Raw genomic sequence first — 22367 nt, forward strand, 5'->3', positions numbered from 1 at the left:
CATCTTTTGGACAAAACAACTCAGGTTTTCAACCTAGACCTTACTTTGGACAAAATTCTCAAAGACCTTCCTTCCATAATAACTCAAACCAAGGTTTTCAAAAATCAAGGATTTCAAAACGATCCCAACTCAGGTCATAATCACAATCCAAACAACAGTTTTCAAAATCAAAACAAAGGTTTCCAAAATCAAGGTTACAACAATCAAAACAATGGCTTTCAAAACAACCAAAATTTTGGATTCCAACAAAACCATTCTCAGCCTTCCCAACAAACCCAAACTCAAGCACCTGAAAGACTCCCGGTTAAGAGTCAAAAGGATGAAAATGATGAAGAAGTTATCATTTATCACAACTGCAAAGGAACAAATCACTATGCCAGAGGATGCAGAGCCAAAAACAAAACCAAAATCAAAGACTCAGCATACTATGCTCAAAGAGCCGATGAACTGAAGAAATTGGGAAACCAAGAAAAACAAAGAACATTGATGGCAATCCATGAACCAAGCGTGGAATACTGGCCAACTTCTGATGACGAAGCTGACAATGAACCAACACAATCAAACTTCTGCTTTGTAGCTGGTGTTGCATACCTTCAAGAGCTCCCAATGTCATAGAACAGGTATGGTCTATGATATCTGAACTTGGTTTTTCCAAAACAATTTTTGAGTCCCACATAACCAAAATTGAGAAAAGTCTAGAAGTTGATCTCAAAACATATCATGACACAATGGTCAATTATGATATTTGCAAATCTGAGTTACAAACCTTGCAACTCAAATTTAGAGAATCAACAAGAATAAAAAGAAAATTGGAAAGAGACTTTGAAAGAAAATCAGAAGATTATAATCACGTCTTGGAACAATTAAATCAAACCCTAATTCAGAAAAGGGATTTGGAACTAAAAATCAGTCAGTCATTTCTTCTGAAATAAAAGATGTTTTAGAAATGGAAATCCTTCAGTTGAAACAAGACTTTCAAGAATCAACTGACAAATACAATGTTTTAAATGAAAAACTGACTGATTCTTTAAAACAAATCAATTCTCTTAAAACCGAGAATAAAAGACTGATATGGAATATGGATTCTATCAAAGTTGCTAGAAAATAAGTGATGATATTTTTAGCAAGGCAAACACCTTAGGAACTGGCAAAATTGATACGAATTACAAACAGAAATTAGAAGAGAATCATTTGAAATTGAACAAGCAAAACAGGAAAACATGACGAATTGTGAAAACTCTAAATCAACTCTACCAGATCTTTTCACATGTGTTAATGAGGAAGATTCAGATGACGAAACAGTTATCAACTGTAGCCCAGATGATACTGCTTTCACTGTTTCCAAAAAGTCTTTCAAAAGAGTTGTAAATTCTGAAACAGACTCTGCTAGTTCTTTAACTCACCGAATCAAACATACCGACGGAACCACTAAACATAAAAACCTTTTGAATGGAGAAAATTCCTCTTTTGAGGATGGTAGTACTTCTGTACCAATTGCTTTTCCTACAATGAGTTCATTAATTGTTGGAAAAACTAGTTTGGGACAAAAATACTCCAAGAAACAACAAACAAGCAAAAATTCCATTCAAGTCACCAAAACCCCACTTATCAAGCCAAACGTTTTTGACAACCAACCAAAGAAACCAGTTCAACCTTACGACATACCTCATAAACAGGTTTCCAAACCAAAACCAAAACCTTTTCGAAAACCTTTTGAAAACCGCTTTCAAGATATCACTTTTCATCATTTAAGGAACTTTCAAAAACCATCACATCAGAAAGTTTCAAACCATAATCATCAAAAAACTTTTCAAAACCGCCCATCACATCCCAGATATGAACAAAACTTTTCAAACAAACCTTCACATCTAGGATATCTTTCACCAAATCACAGTTCTTATCAACCCACAGGTTTTCAAAAACAAATCACATTTTGGGTAAAATTGATAGATCAAATCAAACCTCAACCATTCCATCGTTATAAACCAAAACCTTACAATAATGTGAAGTCAAATGATAAAAGAAATTCATTAAGCAAAGCACCCAAAATAACAACTGACAAACCAGGACCCATTCAGATTTGGGTACCTAAACTTTCTGTCTGATTGCAGGTACATAATGCTGGAGAACCCAAGGATGATACATGGTATATTGATAGTGGCTGCTCTAAGCATATGACAGGAAACCAGAACTACTTATGTGACTTCAAACCTATACAAACCAATCAATATGTTACCTTCGGCAACAACATGACAGCAAAAATCAAGGGTTATTGTGACAACCTGAAATTTATTCCGTCACTGTAAACCGTTTCCGTTAATAAAACCCGTTTGTATTTCAATTTTTCCCGTTAACTTTTGGATTAAGTTAATTAAATTGAGAACTTTATTATGACTTCATGAGTGTCCAAACACATTAGAAACACGTGAAAAGACCCTCAATGCTCATTTGGAAGATTTTTAGTTACGACCGCATCGGGTTACGACAACTTAATCGGGTACGACCATAAGCCTCGTTTAACGTCAGTATCGGGTAGATTTCCACTGGGCCTCAAACTCAAACCCTATATAAGGGTGAGTGGACTTCATTTGAAGCTTTTCCACTCTCTCTCTCTACAATCCAAGTTTTGATCCAAAATCACCCATTTCAAGCTCCAAATTGGTAAGTGATCTATCCTAGCTTATAGATTAGCTTGTTTAGCATACAAATTCATGTCAAAATCATCCAAAAGTGTAGAAATCTTGTGTTTATGGCCCAGGAACAGCCCCAAACTGTAAACACCCTTAAATGGGGTTTTGGAGCCCCAAAACCCTTCCAAATCACTTCTAGTGCTTAGATATGACTTAGGGGCTTACATGAATGGACTTAGAACACCAAAATCTTATCATTTGGGGAGTAAACATGAGTTTACAGCCCAAGAACATTCTTGGACCGTAAACCTCCTTCATAGGCCGTAAACACCATGTAAGGTGTTAAAATGCCCCTTAAACACCTCCTATGGCTTGGATTGATGTCTAGAACCAACCACCATTGCATTAGAGACCTTAAACATGAAAGAAACCACATCCTTAGGAGATTACGGCCGTAAACCCCCCAAGTAATGGTTCCTGGGCCGTAAACTCCTCTAAAGTGCTCAAATGGTGCCCTAACTTCCTCCCATGGCTTGTATATTGGACTAGAATCATTTGTGCTTAACCTAGGACCATCAAAACACCAAAGGAAAGGGTACGTAAGAGTTTACGGTCGTAAAATCCTTGTCTACAGCCGTAAACTCCTTAAAATGGTCCATTTGTTGATCCAATCACTTCTTATGACCTAGATCTGAACCTAGCCTAATCCCACAAGTGTTATAAGGCCTTTGAGCATCCAAGAACACACCACCCATGAGTTTATGGCCGTAAAATCATGGGGATATGTTCATTGGGCTGAAAACTCCCTTAGGAGTTTACTCTTGAAGAGCAAACTCCATATCTAGGCCTTACACCTCCTTAGATGCAACCTGGATCACCCTAACACTTGAAATAAAGTGTTTCTGCGTCTCGGAGTGTATTATGTCACAAAATTAGTGGTTCAAAGTCTAATTAGATACAATTATGTATCTCTTCATATTACATAGGAACCTCGCGTGTATTCAAGCCCTGAGCTGACACTTAGCGTCCTAACCGGCACATTTCTCGTCTGGTGAGTTCATACCCCTACACTGGAAACCGTATTAACCAACCGTTTGACTTGCAGAGTTAGTTTTCAAACTAATTGCGAAACTCATTATAAAATGTTATATTTTATATTTCACAAACGATTTTCCACATTATTACAGTTAAAATCATTAATCTTAGAACTTTTGATACGTCCTCTGAAACACTCCACAGAGATACGCGAGTGGAGGACCGCCCATGTAACTAGAATTTAAAACGTGATTTTCCGCATTATTACTTGTAAATTCGTTATTCTTAAGATTGGATACACGTCCTCTGTAACACTCCACAGAGATACGGGAGTGGACGACCGCCCCTATAACCAGAATCTCTTAGAAGGAGAGTGTGACTTGAGTGTATAGATCTATACGGGGCTGACTACCCTGCACCATGCTGCTAGCTACAGTGCGACCAGCAGGTCTACGTGTGACAAAAGTCATAAATGATATTGGCCTTCCTTTTGCCATATCTAGTTTATCATATGGTTATAGAACTCCCAACTTAGATAATGGAGATTTACTTTTAAGTAATAAAGAACTTAGTAAATTAATAACCTTAGGAATTAGTTTACTACCTACTTAATAGTTTTATATACGTGTTAAAACTAACGCACTTTTCAAGGATAACTAGGCTTTCAGGAAACTTCACTTAAACGCTACAAGTATGGTAGATACTTGTACACTTCATTCCGAATCGATAACCAACCACCAACTTTTAAGAAAAATAAGGGTTTTTCCTGGGATAACTTAATTGTTCTTAACCAAGCTGTGTAACAAATGGATAACTAAACTTTTCTTATAAGAAAATATGGGATTTTCTTGGATAACAACTCTTTCAAAAAACCAAAGGAAACTTGTTCTTTTACTAGAAACAAACCGCTTATGAACTCACCAGCTTTATGCTGATATTTTTAAAACTGTTTGTATTCTCATGTCCTCGTTAGACAGGTATCCCGCAATCTTTTGGAGCAAGACGGAGCATATAGAAGTCTCTTCTCTATTTTGTTATACTAATGTATATGTAAAACTGTATTACCTTGCTTTCAAACAAATGTAAACATTCTTATGTAATGTAATGTTTTGCGTTTACTGTGCTTGCTATGTACATTGGTTGTGATACTTTACATGACGTCCTCCACCCCGGAACGTTTCCGCCTTCGGTTTCGGGGTGTGACAGTTATGGAAACATAACAAATGGTAATTTCACCATAAAGAAAGTTGCCTTCGTCGATGACCTGAAACACAACCTCATCAGTGTTTCTCAACTGTGTGATAACAATCTTGAAGTTTTGTTCACCAAACAACGAAGCTTGATCATGGACGCCAAAACCAAAGATGTTATAGTTGATTCTGACCGTGCCGAAAATATGTATCCACTTGACATGGATCTTATCTATGGTAAACCCGATATATGTCTGCTATCTAAAGCCCTAACAGATATTAGTTGGTTATGGCACCACCGCCTTTCCCATCTAAACTTTGGGTACATCAACAAATTAATCGGCGATGATCTTGTTCGAGGGCTACCACTTCTGAAGCTTGATAATGAAACTCTTTGTGTCACATGTGAAAAAGGAAAAATTTCCAAATCCACTCACAAAAGCATCTCAGAATCTAGTGTATCTGAGCCACTAGAATTGTTGCATATAGACCTTTGTGGCCCTGCGAAAACCCAAACCAGATAAGGGAAGAAGTACATTGTTGTTGTCGTTGACGGTTTCTAGCGCTTTACTTGGGTCTTTTTCTTAAGACTAAAATCAGAAGCACCTGAAGAGATGATCAACTTCATTAAACAAATCAAACTCAAGCTCAAATGACCTGTTCGAAGAATCCGAAGTGATAATGGTTTAGAGATAAAAAAACAAGACTCTAGATTCATTTCTCAAAGACAAAGGAATTGAACATAACTTCTCAGCCCCATACACTCCACAACAGAACAGTGTTGTCAAAAGAAGGAATCAACCTTTATGTGAAGCTGCAAGATCAATGCTTATCTTTGCTGATCTGCCACAATACTTCTGGGCAGAAGCAATAGCCACAGCTTGCTACACTCAAAATCGTTCCTTAATCCATAAACATCTTCATAAAACCCCATATGAAGTCATTAACAACCGAAAACCAAACATCAAATTTTTCCATATTTTTGGTTGTCGATGCTTCGTAAAGAACAATACAGATCACCTTTCAAAATTTGAATCTAGGTCGGACGAAGGAATTTTACTTGGTTACTCGTTTTCTACAGCTGCTTATCGAGTACTGAACAAACGTACTAGAGTAATTGAAGAATGTACCGATGTTCATTTTGATGAATTTTATATCAGGAAATTGGATCGTGGACATTTTGGTTCTAAAATGACTGAAAATATTTTTCAAAATCCAATTCAACAAACACCTTCTCCTAACATGGACATTGAAATCGATCTTAATTTACTTTTTGAGCAACCAAAAACCGCTTACAATTCTGAACTTCTAACTACTTCAATTGACCCTACAGGAACACCCAATGAAGTTATTCCATAAACAAACCAAAATGATGCAGATCAATTCGAGGGGGAACCACCAACACATACTTCCTCTTTGGAACAAACACCAAATCCTCCTTTGAACACCCCATCCGCAAATAGCCAAAACAATCCCGATGCATCATTTATGGGGGAACCTTCAAACCTAATCCAAGATGAAACACCCAGAAAAGAACAATGGGATACTGAAACTCCAATTATTATAGCGGAAGAGAATCGCTTAATAAAGTGGACCATAAATCATCCTACATACCAAATCATTGGAGATCCCAACTCAGGCATTCTGACTAGAGCCACATCCACAAATGAATGTTTACTTGGAGCCTTCTTATCCATAACTGAACCCAAAACCAAACATTCTGCTATAAAAGATCCAGATTGGGTAAAAACTATGCAAGAAGAGCTAGCAGAATTTGAAAGAAACGACGTATGGAATCTTGTTCCTACTCCACCCGATGTTTCTGTTATAGGTTCAAGATGGGTATACAGAAACAAGACTGACGATCAAGGAATCATTTGTTGAAACAAGGCACGTCTTGTAGTAAAAGGATATTCACAACAAGAGGGAATCGACTACGATGAAACGTATGCTCCAGTTGCCCGAATTGAAGCAATTCGCATCTTTCTTGCATATGCTGCACATAAGAATTTCAAAGTATTCCAAATGGATGTTAAATGTGCATTCTTACACAGAGAGATAGATCGCAAAGTATACATCCAACAACCACCAGGTTTCGAAGATCCCAAATTTCCAGGTCACAGCTTTAAATTGCAGAAAGCTGTCTATGGCTTGAAACAAGCACCCCGAGCTCGGTATGCCATGTTGTCAACTTTTCTCGAAGAATCAGGTTTTAAAAGATGTTCAATCGATCAAACCCTCTTTTGTAAAATATTTAATAAACATCTGTTAATTGTAAAAATATATGTTGATGACATTATTTTCGGTTCTACTGATGAATCTTTAAGTGTTAAGTTTGCAGATCTAATGAAGAGCAAATTTGAAATGAGCATGATTGGGGAGATGACTACTTTTCTCGGAGTTCAAATCAAAGAGTCAACTGATGGCATTTTCATCAACCAAGAGAATTATGTCGAAAACCTACTCACTCACTTTTCAATGGACAAATCCAATACCGCAAAAACCCCAATGGCCTTTGGATACAAAATTGATGCAGACTTAAATGGCAAACCCGTTGACCAGAAAAGATATCGTGGAATGATTGGATCACTCTTATACTTCATTGCCAGCAGACCTGACATCATGTTTTGTACATGTGTGTGTGCCAGATACCAAGAAAATCCTATGGAATCCCATGTAGTTGCTGTGAAACGCATCTTCAAATACCTTAAATGCACTCCCAAACTCGGCCTTTGGTATCCAGCTAAATCTGATTTTCAGCTGAACGCTTTCACCGACTCAGACTACGGAGGATGCAAGCTAGATAGGAAGACTACATTTGGTAGCTATCAATTCCTAGGAGGTAGACTAGTGAGTTGGACTTCAAAGAAACATACTTGTGTATCCACATCAACGGCAGAAGCTGAATACATCGTTGCCGCCAGCTGTTGTTCACAAGTCATATTATGGATGCAAACTCAACTGCGTGACTATAGCTTCAAAATCTCACAAATTCCCATATTTTGTGACTCAACCAGTGCAATTGCCATTTCTCACAATCCCGTTCACCATTCCATGACAAAGCACATCGACATTCGATATCACTTTATTAAAGACAACAATCAAAAGGGTCATATCGAATTGCACTTCATCAATTCTGAAGATCAAATTGTCGATGTCTTCACGAAGGCTCTCGATGAAACAAAGTTTCAATACTTCCTAGGTCGTCTAGGAATGTTAAATCCAGATAACATCCATCCTTAAACTTTTACTTTTTGTTTGTACAAAAGTGTGTTCACTTTCATTCAAAAAGAAAATTCAAAAACAATTGAAAATTGCTTTCTTTTCAAAAATACCAAAACATTCAAATAACCAACATTCCCAAAAACATTCAGAAAAACAAATCTTCAAAAACGGAATAAAAGACTTACCATAATAAGCTTTTATAGAACCTTGTGATTAGTCGTCTCTTGACTTAATTTTCAGATGCTTATGCTCGATGAAGATTTTAAGTCATATGGATTCTCAATTGGAGTGAAGGTTCAAATCTCCTACTTTTCGTAATGTATATAACTTTATTTCCTTCAATTTTATTTCATTATTGATGATTTTAAAAAGGGACATAAGGTTAGGAGGTTCGGATGAAAACAAAAACCCATGTGAGAATTTGTGCCTCGTCAATCTATATCACTGTGGAATTCATTTCTTGTGAGCTTAGGTGTGTCACTATTGCTTAAAAGGTATATCCGATTATACCTTGTCACGGTCTCATTTTTGCTTAGATATCAAAATGATCAGGGACGATACATTCATTTTTTACATACTAGACAAACTGTCTTTTATGCCACCAATCCCTACCTAGATATAAGCCAACCAAAAATGAAGTCTTAAGATCCTGTGATCCATCAACAACAAAAGACGAAACAAAAAGGATTTCAACAATCACTTATCAAAGAAAAACAAAGATCTATCCACATCCAATCGTCACAGACGAATCAAGATAAAGACGAATCAAAAAGAAAGCCAAATCATTCACCAAAGAAATACCAAAGAAAACAAAAATACTCTACATTTGGTATTTTCAATCAAACTTTCAACCAAATGGTTATTTCAAAGCAAACATCAAAAAATCCCGTGATATGTTGTTAACCATTTTTCACAAAAAGGGATATCTTAATCCCGTAAGACAGATACTCTCAAAAATACAACTATTCTCAAAATGTATCAAATTCTCGATGCTAAAACAAAATATCTTTTTTACAAAATCGATATTGATCAACAAAAAGGATACCATCAAGGAAGGAGGTGCAACAACAATGGATTTACCGAGATACTATAGCCTTAATCACTGAAGAATCTTAGTTGCAAACTGCACGATGAAAATTGCTAAACTCCTCTACATGTATTTCCCAATGGAGAGAGAGTGAGCGTTAATGGCATAAATGAAGAAACCCGCTGAGTAATGCCGAAACCAGTCTTATGTGATTGATTATCTAATAATGAGACTAAGTGACCTTTCAGAAAAAGCATAGCTGAACAACTCCAATATGAGTTTGAGTCGTCAGAGAGAGATATCACTCATTTTTTTTAGTGATCATTAACTTGTTCTGCTGCCAGAACAACCAAACACCCAAGTGAAGTGTGAGCTATACCTATGAGCGTTCATCTAAATCGACCTGTTAAACCACTTGTCGTCATTACTAATGCTATAAAATCTTAGGTAATTTCTTTAGATACATATATGGCTACCCTTTGATAACCGAACCCGAGACTTTGATTCGGAAATAAATTTCTGAAAATCTTTTACATAAGATATGTTAAACCAAGTCACAAACTTTCAAAACAATCACTTTGTTTTATATATCTTATCTATTGTCAAATCTTTTATCTCGAATCTTCAAAAGTTCTAAACTGTCAATATGATTAAATCATAACTGTCCTTATTCCAGCAATGATCACATAGGGGGAAATTGTTGAAAAATGCTTTTGTATGTGACCTTGTATGTGACCATCACTGAAATAAGATGAACTGTTTTTGTATTATCTTACAAATATTATCAGTTATTTCAGGTTGCATGAATACGTGATCAAAACGGAAAATACGAAAACACACGAATGACGAAAAAACATATGTGTGACTAAACAGTTTCAATAATATATATATATATATATATATATATATATATATATATTATGTATGTATTATATATGTATATATGTATTATATACGTTGTGGTGTTGAATAGTCAAACAAAGAAGAAGTCAACAAAAGTCAAAGATGAGAAGCTAAACCCATCCCATGTTTTTTTGCCTCCTAGACCTCCACTTCAACTTGCATGATCAGCCCTTCCTTTCAACTTACACTCAAGTGCTACTAGATATTTGTTTCACAATGTGTATATACATGTGTACGTAGTGTGTGTAAGTGTAGGTGATAATAGAAGCTAGCAAGAGAGATTCATATGTTATAGTGAGTTTTCCTTTGTAAAACCACACCCTCTCAATCCTCATCCCTGGAGAAAGTGAAGATCACAAAGATCAAACAACAATGAAGTGAAGAACACCAAGATCATCAACAAGCTAAAATGAAGAACACCATCAACCAACTTCATCTTCTTCATTGAAACTCAAGGTTCTTCATCTTCACCACCTTTTTTCATCACACCATACACCACCAAACACTTCCCTTACATCAAAACACCAAAACACAACCATGAAACACTCCAAAACATTCTGCATCAAGATCAACTACAAAACCCATCACTATTCATCATCATCTTCATAGAAAATTCATCACCATTACCACCTCATATCAACCTTCTTCCAACCTCTCACCAACCTTGAAAACATCCTCAAAACACCATAACACCATTACCTTAGCCAAAACATCACAAACAAAACTTACCTTCAAATCACAAAAATCCCGAAATTGACAGCTGCGTGAACACGGCCCGTGTTCAACATCATTATCAAGAAAACCCTCCTAAACCTTCCTACACGACCCGTGTCACTTGTGCCTTATCTTACACGACCCGTGTGCATGTTTTTACCCAAAAATACCTCAAATACAAATACATAAACTCATGTATTTTGTACCCTTTTGTAAACAACTTGTTTTGCATAAAACCGAGCTTTAAATGATCTTTTTGTCACTTATCCAATGCCGGATTGATCTTTGAACAAATATCGACCAGTCGTTCCAAGAGTCCCAATATAGATTAGTTGTTCAAAGGGTCCCAATATAGACCAGTCGCTCCAAGAGTCCCAATATCGACCAGTTCTTCCAAGAGAACAAATATCGACCAGTCGCTCCACGAGTCCAGTTCAGTCAATTTATTGACAAACCTACTTGATATATATTTATATACATATATATTTTATTATAGCTTTATGTCATTTAAATACAGTCATGTATATTATTTATAGCTTTACGTCCTTTAAATACAGTCATTTATATTATTATAGCTTTCAATCATTTATAGCTTTCATATTTATATTTATTCCGCAATTATTATTCTTTATATATATCTACATATTATATCTTTAACTTATATATATGTCACACTATAACTGGTAACCGAGCCTGTTGTTGTGGTGATCAGATTTTTATATTTCCAACAATCGGTATCTGAGCTGATATATAAAAGGAATAATATCCAACAAGATTATTTGCACACATTCATATGATTTTTCTATAATTTTTGGTGATTTTTACAAAACTGTCTATCATTTCAGGAATGATTTCGGACCAATTTGTGAAGATGAACATTTTCACATTGGTTTGAGGCCACTAAAAATTTTAATAAAAATTATCAACTAAGTAGACTCATTTTCCAAACTCCTAGAGTTTACGGATCTAAATTTTGACTTACGATGATTTTTCTATAATTTTTCTAAATACAAGGACAGAAAAGTCAAATAGCAGAAAATTGTTTTATAAGTTTAAAGGTTGTAACCTTTTGAAAACTCCCACACATGATAACTTGCACGTGCTTATATACTTGACTAGGTGTAAAACCCATGTAATACACGGGTTGATTAAGAAAAAATATTAAATATCAAAATGTAAACAATAAAGTATTTTTCAAAATAAAATTTAAAATAAAGAATGAAGAAAAGTATTAATTGCAATTTACTATTATATTTATTATATTTAATACTTTACATATATATATATATATATATATATATATATATATATATATATATATATATATATATATATATATATTGTGATTTTTGAATTTTATAAAACTGAAAAATATCCAGAAATTGACATGTGGATATTTTTTATTTCAAAAATATCATAAAATGACAAGTGTCAAAACATATGAGAAAGTGACATGTGGCAAAATGGATCTTCTTTTATTATAGTTGATTATATAAATATTTTCAAGTACACTAGATACACTCAAGTCGTTTTACTAGAAAGAGAAGTCATAGTTTATGTAAATATGTTAAGGATCTTGTGAGACTCTCCTTTAGTCGTACCTACCTAGTGTACGAGGTAAGTCCTGTTAGTTATAACCAAAGTCTCTTGGAGGGAGAACGGGAGTTTGTGTATAGATCTATACAAGGTGGACACCCCACACCTGAGCTGCTCGCTATTGCTAGACATGCCAGTCTAGAGTGACAAATATCTTCTCAGAAACCGACACCTGAAGAACGTCAAGACAGACACTCCATCATATTAGTATGGTTATAGCGACTCACATAGGGATTAACAACACTATTTTGGTTTACGGGAATATTTACTTCGTTAGTTTTATTAAAGGAAATGAAATTATATACTATTGTTTGCACACTATTCATTTTCTTCATGGTCCTAGGGTTTTAAGACCACAACACCTTTATATACAAAAAACATAGGATTTTATGGGGATACACTCTTCCAAATACAAACAAAGGATAATAAGGGACATGCATGCAATTATACATGGTTTTGGAACGAGACTCACAAACTACTTTTTATAGAAAATATTGGATTTTCTAGAGTTTTACAACTTATTATAAGAGACGATATTACAATGTTTTTCCTACAAACATGCTTATGAACTCACCAACATTCTATGTTGACGCTTTTCAAAACGACTTGTATTCTCAGGAACTCAGTGAACAGGTACTCGAGCCTTGGATCTGGATTATTTTACTACCTTTTGAGCAATCCTACTTTATGTATTCTAGTGTAATTGTTAAACATGTACAATTTCTAAAACAATGAATGTCGGTACATTGTAATGTATGATGTTTGGTTGCTATGTTTCTTTCATATTCAATTGTTATGATACTATATAATGACGTCAACTGCCCTAGACATTTCCGCTGTCCTGGTTCGGGGGTGTGACAAATAATATATTAGTCTAGCACAACATGTCATTATTTTTCACATCATTTTACTAACTATTATATTTCTAGGTGAGTAGGCACAATAGTATAGTATTAAATTTCGTTAAAAATTCATAACTCTCTCATCTGACGTTCGTTCTCGATTGTCTTTATGTCAACCGATTCCTATTAACATGATCTTCAATTCTGGTTTAGATTGTTTTAGCTAAAAATCAACTAATTTAAGATTCGATTTCTGTGTCTGCGCTGTTGTGATGACACTTCGAAAAGTCATAAATTCCTGATACATAGTCAAATTTAGGTGTTCTCTATATGCACGCTCTCGGTTTTATGATTATTACAACTTTGGTTTTGACTGCTTACGCTAATAAGCAATGTATCAAAATTTAATTTTTTTACGACACTCGTTCCCGTATTAGGTAATCACGAATATTTGAAGAAGAATAACTTATTCATGCAAAGTCAGATTTCATCGATCATTATACATATGAAATCATTGTCACATATACACTAAACCCACAATGGCACTAGCCTAAACAATCACCACCATGAATTCTCCTAGCCCTTCCCATGCACACATCATTCTTCCGTATACTTTGAACAATCACATTTTTTCTCCATAAGTTCCACATCCACACCTTCTCATCATCATGGAATCCTAATTAACCAAGGAAACCTTAACAACCATTTTTCAATTCCTATGTTAATCAACAAACACTACAACTTCCTTTTTTAGTTGGTGTTCACGATTGAATCAACTACCTTCCTTATTCCTTTAAAACATTTCTACCGGTGTAACCCACATCACCAATAACATAAACTAGACCCTTCCAATTAACCTTTAAATAGCACATCAATTCATCACTTTCTAGTCATTCCTCACTTAATCTCTCAACAAGTTGTTTAACCACGAAACATATGATCAACAACATTGTGATATGTTTTTAAGATAAAAACTTTTTGTTATTTACTTTTTCTTTGTGTAATGGGACAATTATTTTTAATTACTTTATGAATGCATAATTTAATTAATATTTATTTATACAGACCTCATATAAATTTTCATTTGTATTAGATAAACTAATTATTAATTTTTATTTTAATACTAGTGATTCTATTTAAGATGAAATTTTTGATACGGTCAAACTTGGTGCAAGACTTGCACTCTTCGAGTGAGTGCTGACTCCGTTAGAAGAGAAGGAAGAAACAAAGAATTTTAAATCAAACACTGCATATGGTTTTTTATTATTATTTTAAATACTACCAAAACAAAAGCAAGAGATGTGCAATCCAAAACAAACACACACCCTTATCCTACTACCATGCAAATAATAAGTCAAATACTAAGACTATCAAATACTAGTAGTCTTCGTGTCACTTAAGTGCCACCGATACCCAACTTGTACGGCGTGTCCCTCCTAAACATGGTTCAGGTGCAACAACACTAGATCAAGACATAACATTCCCCTCCACCTGAGAAAGTATCTTGTACTCAAGGTGGTAATTAGGATAAGTAAGACTGGAATTCATCGAGCCACACCCACGACGCCTCTACTGGTCAACGACCTAACCATTATACGAGCACTTGTATCATGGGTGACCCTCTACGGAACACACATGAATATGCATAAATAGTTAGAGGTAGTTCTATTGGTCCCTGATATTTGAATTCTTCCGACAATGACACCACCTCATCATTTTCACTTCCTTATACGCCTAAAGAACAGACATATGAAACATCGATTAAACTCGGCTAGTAGCCTGTAAAGCCAGGTGATACGCCACATTTCCAATGCGTTTTTTGATGACAAATATACCATAATAGCGCTTTGACAACATATAGGGATGTTGTGGGCTCGTCCCCAGGTGATACGCCACATTTCCAATGCATTCTAAGTGAGTTACCCAGAGCATACCCACACACAATCCACATAATCACATAACATATTAGCCAAAAAGCTACATATAACATATAAGCCATGCATATAACATATAGGGATGTCATGGGCTCGTCTCCAGGGTCTTACTCCAGGATGCCATAGGCTCCCCACATGGTCTTACACCTAAGTGCCATGAGCTCTCCCATGGTCTTTAATAGGAAAGCCATGGGCTCTCCACATGATCTTACATCCTGTTGCCATGGTCTCTCCACATGGTCTTTAGTAGGAAAGACATGGGCTCTCCACATGGTCATACATCTAGGTGCCATGGGCTCTCCCATGGTCTTCCATACAAGCATACCACATATACAACTAGCATACAATCCTAGCACATAACCAACTTTCATGTATCATAATATAACTTCAGCTAGAGTACCACATATCATAAATGGGTTAGCCTTGGTGCCTTCGACCCATTGGTATGGTGAGGAGACTCACCTCTCTAATGTTGAACTAATAAGCTAAGATCATATATTTCCCACGCACTGCTCCTCCTCCACTACCTATTATCAACATGTGATTAACTTGTCACAATCCCAAAAATACCCTCAAAGGCAACCCTTGTCCACCCTGGTTAAAGTCAAGGTCAACAGTCCATGTGTGACCTTGTAACGTCCCAAAATTTAAGACTAAAAATTTCTTTTAACAAAACATTACTTAAAGCAAAATCGTCGATTCAAAACATAACCAGAGTATTAGTTTCCAAAACACATGATCATTATCAAAGTAAAACATTCCCAGGCTATCTAATATATGGTGTGCCATGCGATCACCCCGAGCTCTTCCCTCCGCTTTCGGAAGTACCTGAAACCAAAACTGAAAACCGTAAGCACAAAGCTTAGTGAGTACCCCACCCTACCACATACCATGCATAATCACATACTGCACATACTGGGCCACGCCTGCTATCCTGGGCCTCGCCCTACCTCGGGCCTCGCTTGCTACAACGGCCCCGCCGCTCCAGGCCCCACCTGGCTTCGAGCCCCGCTCGGATACAGATCTGTTTCACTTAGGCCTCGCCTGTCATAGGGCCTTGCCCGCTAACATATAATAGCACATAAACATATCACAACACATAAACTAAGCACATACTAACGGATCTTATCCAAAGGCCTCACCTATCCTGGGCCTCGCCCTTATCCTGCTACTGATGAGTCACGGAACCCCGTCCATGCTCCTACTGGTAGTGAGATACGGGTGCAGCCCATACTCACTCTTTCCCTAACTTGGGCCTCGCCCTTGATTTGCTGCTAATGAGATGTGGAACACCATCCACACTCTGCTATCGGTGAGCTACAGGACCTCGCCCACACTCACCTCCCTACCAGGCACATACAAGTATCACACAGACAACAAGTATAAACTATCACATAAACCATTCCTTGGGCATCCGCCCGCCATCATTGGACCTCAGCCTGAATATCATACTAGCATATTGTGCCTAGGGCTAACCCCTGGGTCTTCTACTCATAACTACATGGGTCGGCATTGTGGTCGTAGAACCATTCACACAAAAGGGAAACTCACCTGCACTGGCTGAACGCACTGATGATCCAACTAGCTGCTTCCCGGCAACTCTCTGAACTCTTGCTCCACTAGCTCCCCGAGCTATCAATATTAATGCAACACTTAGTCTGACTGACCCCTGAAAGACAACCAAGTCAACTATGGTCAAAGTCAAAGTCCTGGTCAAAGTCAACCTCCCAAGTCAATCCTACTCGCCGAGTCAACCTACTTACTCGCCGAGTTTGTAAGTTCAGAGTCCTTCCAATTGTGACTCGACTCGCCGAGTCAGTCCATGACTCGCCGAGTCTACCGATTTCTGAGTCCTGACCTGTCCGACTCACCGAGTCTCCACTCGACTCACTGATTCGAGTCTCAACTCGAAGGGTTTGGGGTTTCGCGACCTAACTCGCCGAGTCCAAGAACAGACTCGCCAAGTCCAAGACAACCTTCAACAGACTCGTCGTGTTATTCTTCAAACTCGCCGAGTTCCTGCCCAACTTCATCCGACTCGACAAGTTGTTCATCCCACTCGTCGAGTTCCTCCTCATCTTCATGCTACTCGCCGAGTCCACTCAGAGGACTCGCCGAGTCCATTTAGATCTACATACATGCAGAGGACTTTTGAGTCATGCATGGACTCCAAACTATAGATCTACCCTTCCCAAGCCTATTCCTCACGTAAAGTTGCAAACTTTACGTGTAGAGAAGGAGATCTAGGCTAAATACACCGTAAACTAGGGTTTAAGGCAAGGATTCTCCAAAATTAACTCAAGGGCTTATACTTTATGCTTCACAAGGCCAAAATATGCTTAGATCCGAAGTAGCAACTTCAGATCTGGCTTCTAACTCAAATGGATACCAATCATGGCCAAAAGCCCCAAAACTCACACATAGATCTAGGTGCAAAGGAGTCCAAGAACTAGTTTATTACCTCCAAATGTTCAGAAATATCTTCCCTATCCCAGATCTATATCCCCCTTCTTGCACCTTCAAGATCCTTCTTCCTTCTCCAAGCTTTAATGCACTCTTCAAGGCAATAATTGGCTCAACAATGGATATGGCGGCAAGGGTTTGGTATTCTGGGTTAGAGAGGCAGTAAAGGAACCCTAGGGAAGAGAATGAGGCACTTAAATAGGCTCCAAGTCCCGAATTTAGGGTTTTCCTCATACAGACCAGACTCGCCGTGTCTCCTTGGCCGACTCGCCGAGTCAGTCACTTACTCCTCGACCTGGATTCCACTCGGAATCACCGAGTTGCTCGTTGGACTCGCCGAGTCGTCCCTTAAACTTAGGGTTTCGCCTTCCTGACTTTGGGTGTTACAACTCTCCCCCACTTAAACTAAACTTCGTCCTCGAAGTTTTTTATGGCCAACCGCCTGCGATCTGCTTCCAATAGTCTATTAATTGATACAACACCAGCTGCCTACCTTCGCTGGTCTTTCGCCTGGTCATTTTGACTAATATAATCCTCGCGGATAATACTCTCGGGTCAACCCTGACCCTGAACATTCTGGAAACACAACTTACTCAACCGACAATCCTTCTGGTACTCTCCGAGTACCGCACTGAACCCATAGGGGTTCACCCCTTCTTTCCTTGCCTTCCCAAGACGATGCTCCATAACCAACTATTTTCTCTATCATTGTGAAGATCCTATCTTCACCAAATCCATTACTCCCACTACCTCCAGTACGGGTCATTATCACCAGTATCCACTGGGCATTTCTTTCTACTATAGCTTGGTGTCGAGAACCCCATGATCAACTAATTGAATTCCACTACAGACTTCTTACCTGCACTGCTACTGACTGAAAATTCTGCTATTCCTTATCTGCCTTCCGGATGAACTGAGACCACCCTGGTCCCTACCGTCCTACCAATGTCTGGATTACCGGCTCCCACTGGTCAGTAGTCCCAACACAACTCCTAGTCGCTCCCAGCGACTTTCGAAGAAACTTCGACCACCTAATACTGCTCGATCTATTCTGCCATTCAGGCACTACAATCCTGGGATCCCTGATCCCCTATCTTGACACTAAGGTCCCTATCAGGTCCCACTTATGCTGCTAAAACTCACGGGCCTCGCCACGGGTCCCACCCGCCTCTATCCTTCTAATCCCACTAGTCTAATCACTCTCGCTCGGGCCTCGCCCACGGGTCTCACCTAACCATACTACTGAGCAACCCTGCTCTCAGTTCTCACCTACACTGCTAATCTCATACGGGCCTCGCCCATGGGTCTCACCCAACTATATCCTGGAGCGGCTTCTCCCAAGGTCTCACCTTTCTAGGGCTTTACAGGTAAAGCTCCCTACCATTCTCGTTCACTACCCATTCTTGATCCCTATCTGATCACTAGGAGATAAGGGCCTCACCCCAACTCCGCTAACGAAGCTACCATGGAATGCTACGGCTTACCCGCAGTCTTACATCACCTTCCATCACTGACTGCTAGTGAATGCTACGGCTGCCCCATAGTCTTACAACACTCTCTATCACTAACTACTAGTGAATGCTACGGCTGCCCCGTAGTCTTACAACACTTTCTATCACTGACTGCTAGTACAAAAGTAGCCCATGCTATCAGCTCTCGAGATCCACCTTCTGGCCCACTCGAGTCCTACAGGCGATCCTCCAACCTGAATTCCCAACACATACTAACCATCACCAATACACGCACTAGCTGAGGGGGAGTTTCTCAAACTCCCAACCTTGAACTCCTCAATCCATTATACGCTATGCTACTTCTTTTCCATCTCAGAGATCATGCACTTATTTTGGATCTGCGTGCTCTTACCCTTGTACACTCGGAGGATTCTCCCCCACTTCGATCCTGCTTACCCCTTGCTGCCAAATGTTCAAGAAGAAACCCCAATCCTTGCTACCTTTCCATAATCCATCTGCTAAGGAACCCAAGCTTACCGTAGCTAGAGATCTAACCAATCCATCTCTAAAACTATACAACTCCGATCTAGCGAGACATACCAGGTCCCTACCAAGCATGCTACAGATACTGCATCCTAGGCAACCTTCTCCAATAGAGCACATCCCTTAACTACCATTCAAATATCCAAGGTATGCAGATGGCATATAACTCAATCACAATCAAGCCGCACAAAATAAAATACTCATACCGATAATGATGCAAAACCATAGCACTATAATCATGCACAAATAAAAGAACTGAAAACAGAAATCGCATACCTGCAACGTCCGATGCTGCTCACGCCTCCAAGGTAGTCATCTGAAAAGCCCTGCCTCCTACCGCAGGCGCCTCTGCACGGCCCTGACGGTCATCTGTGATCCTCAAAGTTGCAGGGGCAGGTGCCATCACCCGTCCTGCTGAAAACAAACTGGGGCACTGGGCCTTCTTGTGGCCCCGCTCATTGCAGTGAAAACATATCAAATCTGATCCCCGAGTGGTGGTAACAGTACAATCTCTTCTGAAATGACTAGTCCGACCGCACTTGAAGCAACCAGACTCACCACCGCTACCACTTCTGCACGCGCCCCCGTGCGCCCTGCCACACTTCCCGTACCGGCTGCGGTACTAATAATCCCCTGATCTCGAATCCGATCCCTTGGGCCTTTTGCCCGAACCTGTGGCTACCTAAACCTCATCCGGCTTACTCTTCCGGAGCTGCTCCAAATCAATTTCTCTCTCCCTGGCCTGAGAAATCATATCTTCCAGCGTCTTACAGCTGGATCTGCTCACGAACTCCCTGATGTCATCCCTCAACATCTCATGGTATCGGGCCTTCTTCATCTCCTCATCCGCGACATATTGCACTAGAAGAAGATCCCTCTCCCTGAACTTGGCGGTGATCTCCGCCACAGTCTCCATGGTCTGCGTCAAATCCTGAATCTCCCGTGCCAACTGCTGCACCTCAATAATTGGAAAAAACTCTGCCCTGAACCTGGCCGAGAAATCGCTCCAATTCATCGCGTCCAACGTGGCATCATCCCCCAAAGCATGACTAATCTCCTACCACCAATCCCTCGCTCTGTCCTTCAGAAGACAGGAAGCGAGTCTGACCTTGTCCCCCTTAGGACACCGGCTCGTACGGAATGCGTTGGCAACATCAGCCAACCGTCTGCTGCTAGCGATGGGATCCCTAGCCCCATGATAATCTGGTTCCCCGCAAGCCCTGAACTCTCGAAATGTCAAGGTACGCGCTCCCATCAAAGCCATCATCTCGGAACGGAAGTCTCCCAGCCTCTCATCCAAGATCTCCAGTATACCCTCCTTGACCGTGCCAAAGATCACATGAGTCTGGTCTAGAATACTGAGTGTAACCTCAGCCGATATCAACTCCCTCATTCGCTCCTCGAGCTGCTCAGCTCCTGAACCCGAGCCTGATCCCTCTCCGGCATCTGATCCACCCGCTGGTCTCTCTCTCAATGTCACCATGTTGAAAATATAATACATCCACTATCAGAATACTCGTCACTGCTGCAAGACCAAACACATGTACTACTAGGTTCTCGGTCTTGTCTCGGCCTTTCCCGAATCGAGTACGGATCCTCTGCTTTCAGTAGTACGCGCCCATACTACCTTCCACATCTATCCGTACTTTCCTCAGGACTTGCTTTGACTCCACCAGGTTCGTTTTCTACTACTACTGCTCCCATCACTATCTCATCCTAGGCTTGCCCTAGGGAAACCTCTGACTCAACTCAAACCAGTCCTCAGCTGCTGAAGGTCTCCTTGTGATACCAATTAGCCATTACCTGGATACCATCACATGTGACGAGGCTCAGATAATCCTTTGAGTGAAAGGCTCAGCCCTACAACGGTTGGACTCAAACAAGAGCTGCGAAATAGGGCCAAATCCAGTACTCTGAGATTATTCAACCCTGATCACATGTGACGTGACGTATTTACCTAATGGCTAACTCCCATCACTCAGAATCCCACAATGCACAAAGCAAGCAGCATTCAGACAAGGGGAAATCTAACCATAACGTACACAAGCAATCATATCCACATAGCAAGAATCTGAACTAGAATGCAACACAACTTATAAACTCAGGCATAACCTAAACAGGTTATCCTACTACTGTCTAATCAGCTCTATCATGCAGCTCAAAGCACATATAATAGGCACATAAGGCATCCTCCCTAGATCCTTAGTCCTAATCTAGCATGATGTTCTACTAACTGATAATCATAACATAAACTTGTATGGGTATTTTGGGGTACTTACTTGAGCTCGGCTGATTGCATGCACCGCACCCTTTTTCTCTTTTCAAAGTTCTTTTCTTTCTGAATTCTTTCTTCTTTTCTAAAACTGTTTTCTTTCTCAAAACTCTCTTTTACAAAACTATCTTTTCATTTTCAAAACTTTTATACCAATTCCTCAGTTTGAGTTCAGACACACCCGAGAGCATATCCTAATTCCTCAAACCAAGGCTCAGATACCAACTTGTAACGTCCCAAAATTTAAGACTAAAAATTTCTTTTAACAAAACATTACTTAAAGCAAAATCGTCGATTCAAAACATAATCAAAGTATTAGTTTCCAAAACACATGATCGTTATCAGAGTAAAACATTCCCAGGCTGTCTAATCTATGGTGTGTGCCATGAGATCAGCCCGAGCTCTTCCCTCCGCTACCGGAAGTACCTGAAACCAAAACTGAAAACCATAAGCACGAAGCTTAGTGAGTTCCCCACCCTACCAAATACCATGCATAATCACATACTGCACATACTGGGCCACGCCCGCTATCCTAGGCCTCG

Source organism: Lactuca serriola, chromosome 9 (genome assembly GCF_051521515.1).
Source record: "Lactuca serriola cultivar US96UC23 chromosome 9, Lser_US96UC23_V15, whole genome shotgun sequence".
Taxonomy (NCBI): Eukaryota; Viridiplantae; Streptophyta; class Magnoliopsida; order Asterales; family Asteraceae; genus Lactuca; species Lactuca serriola.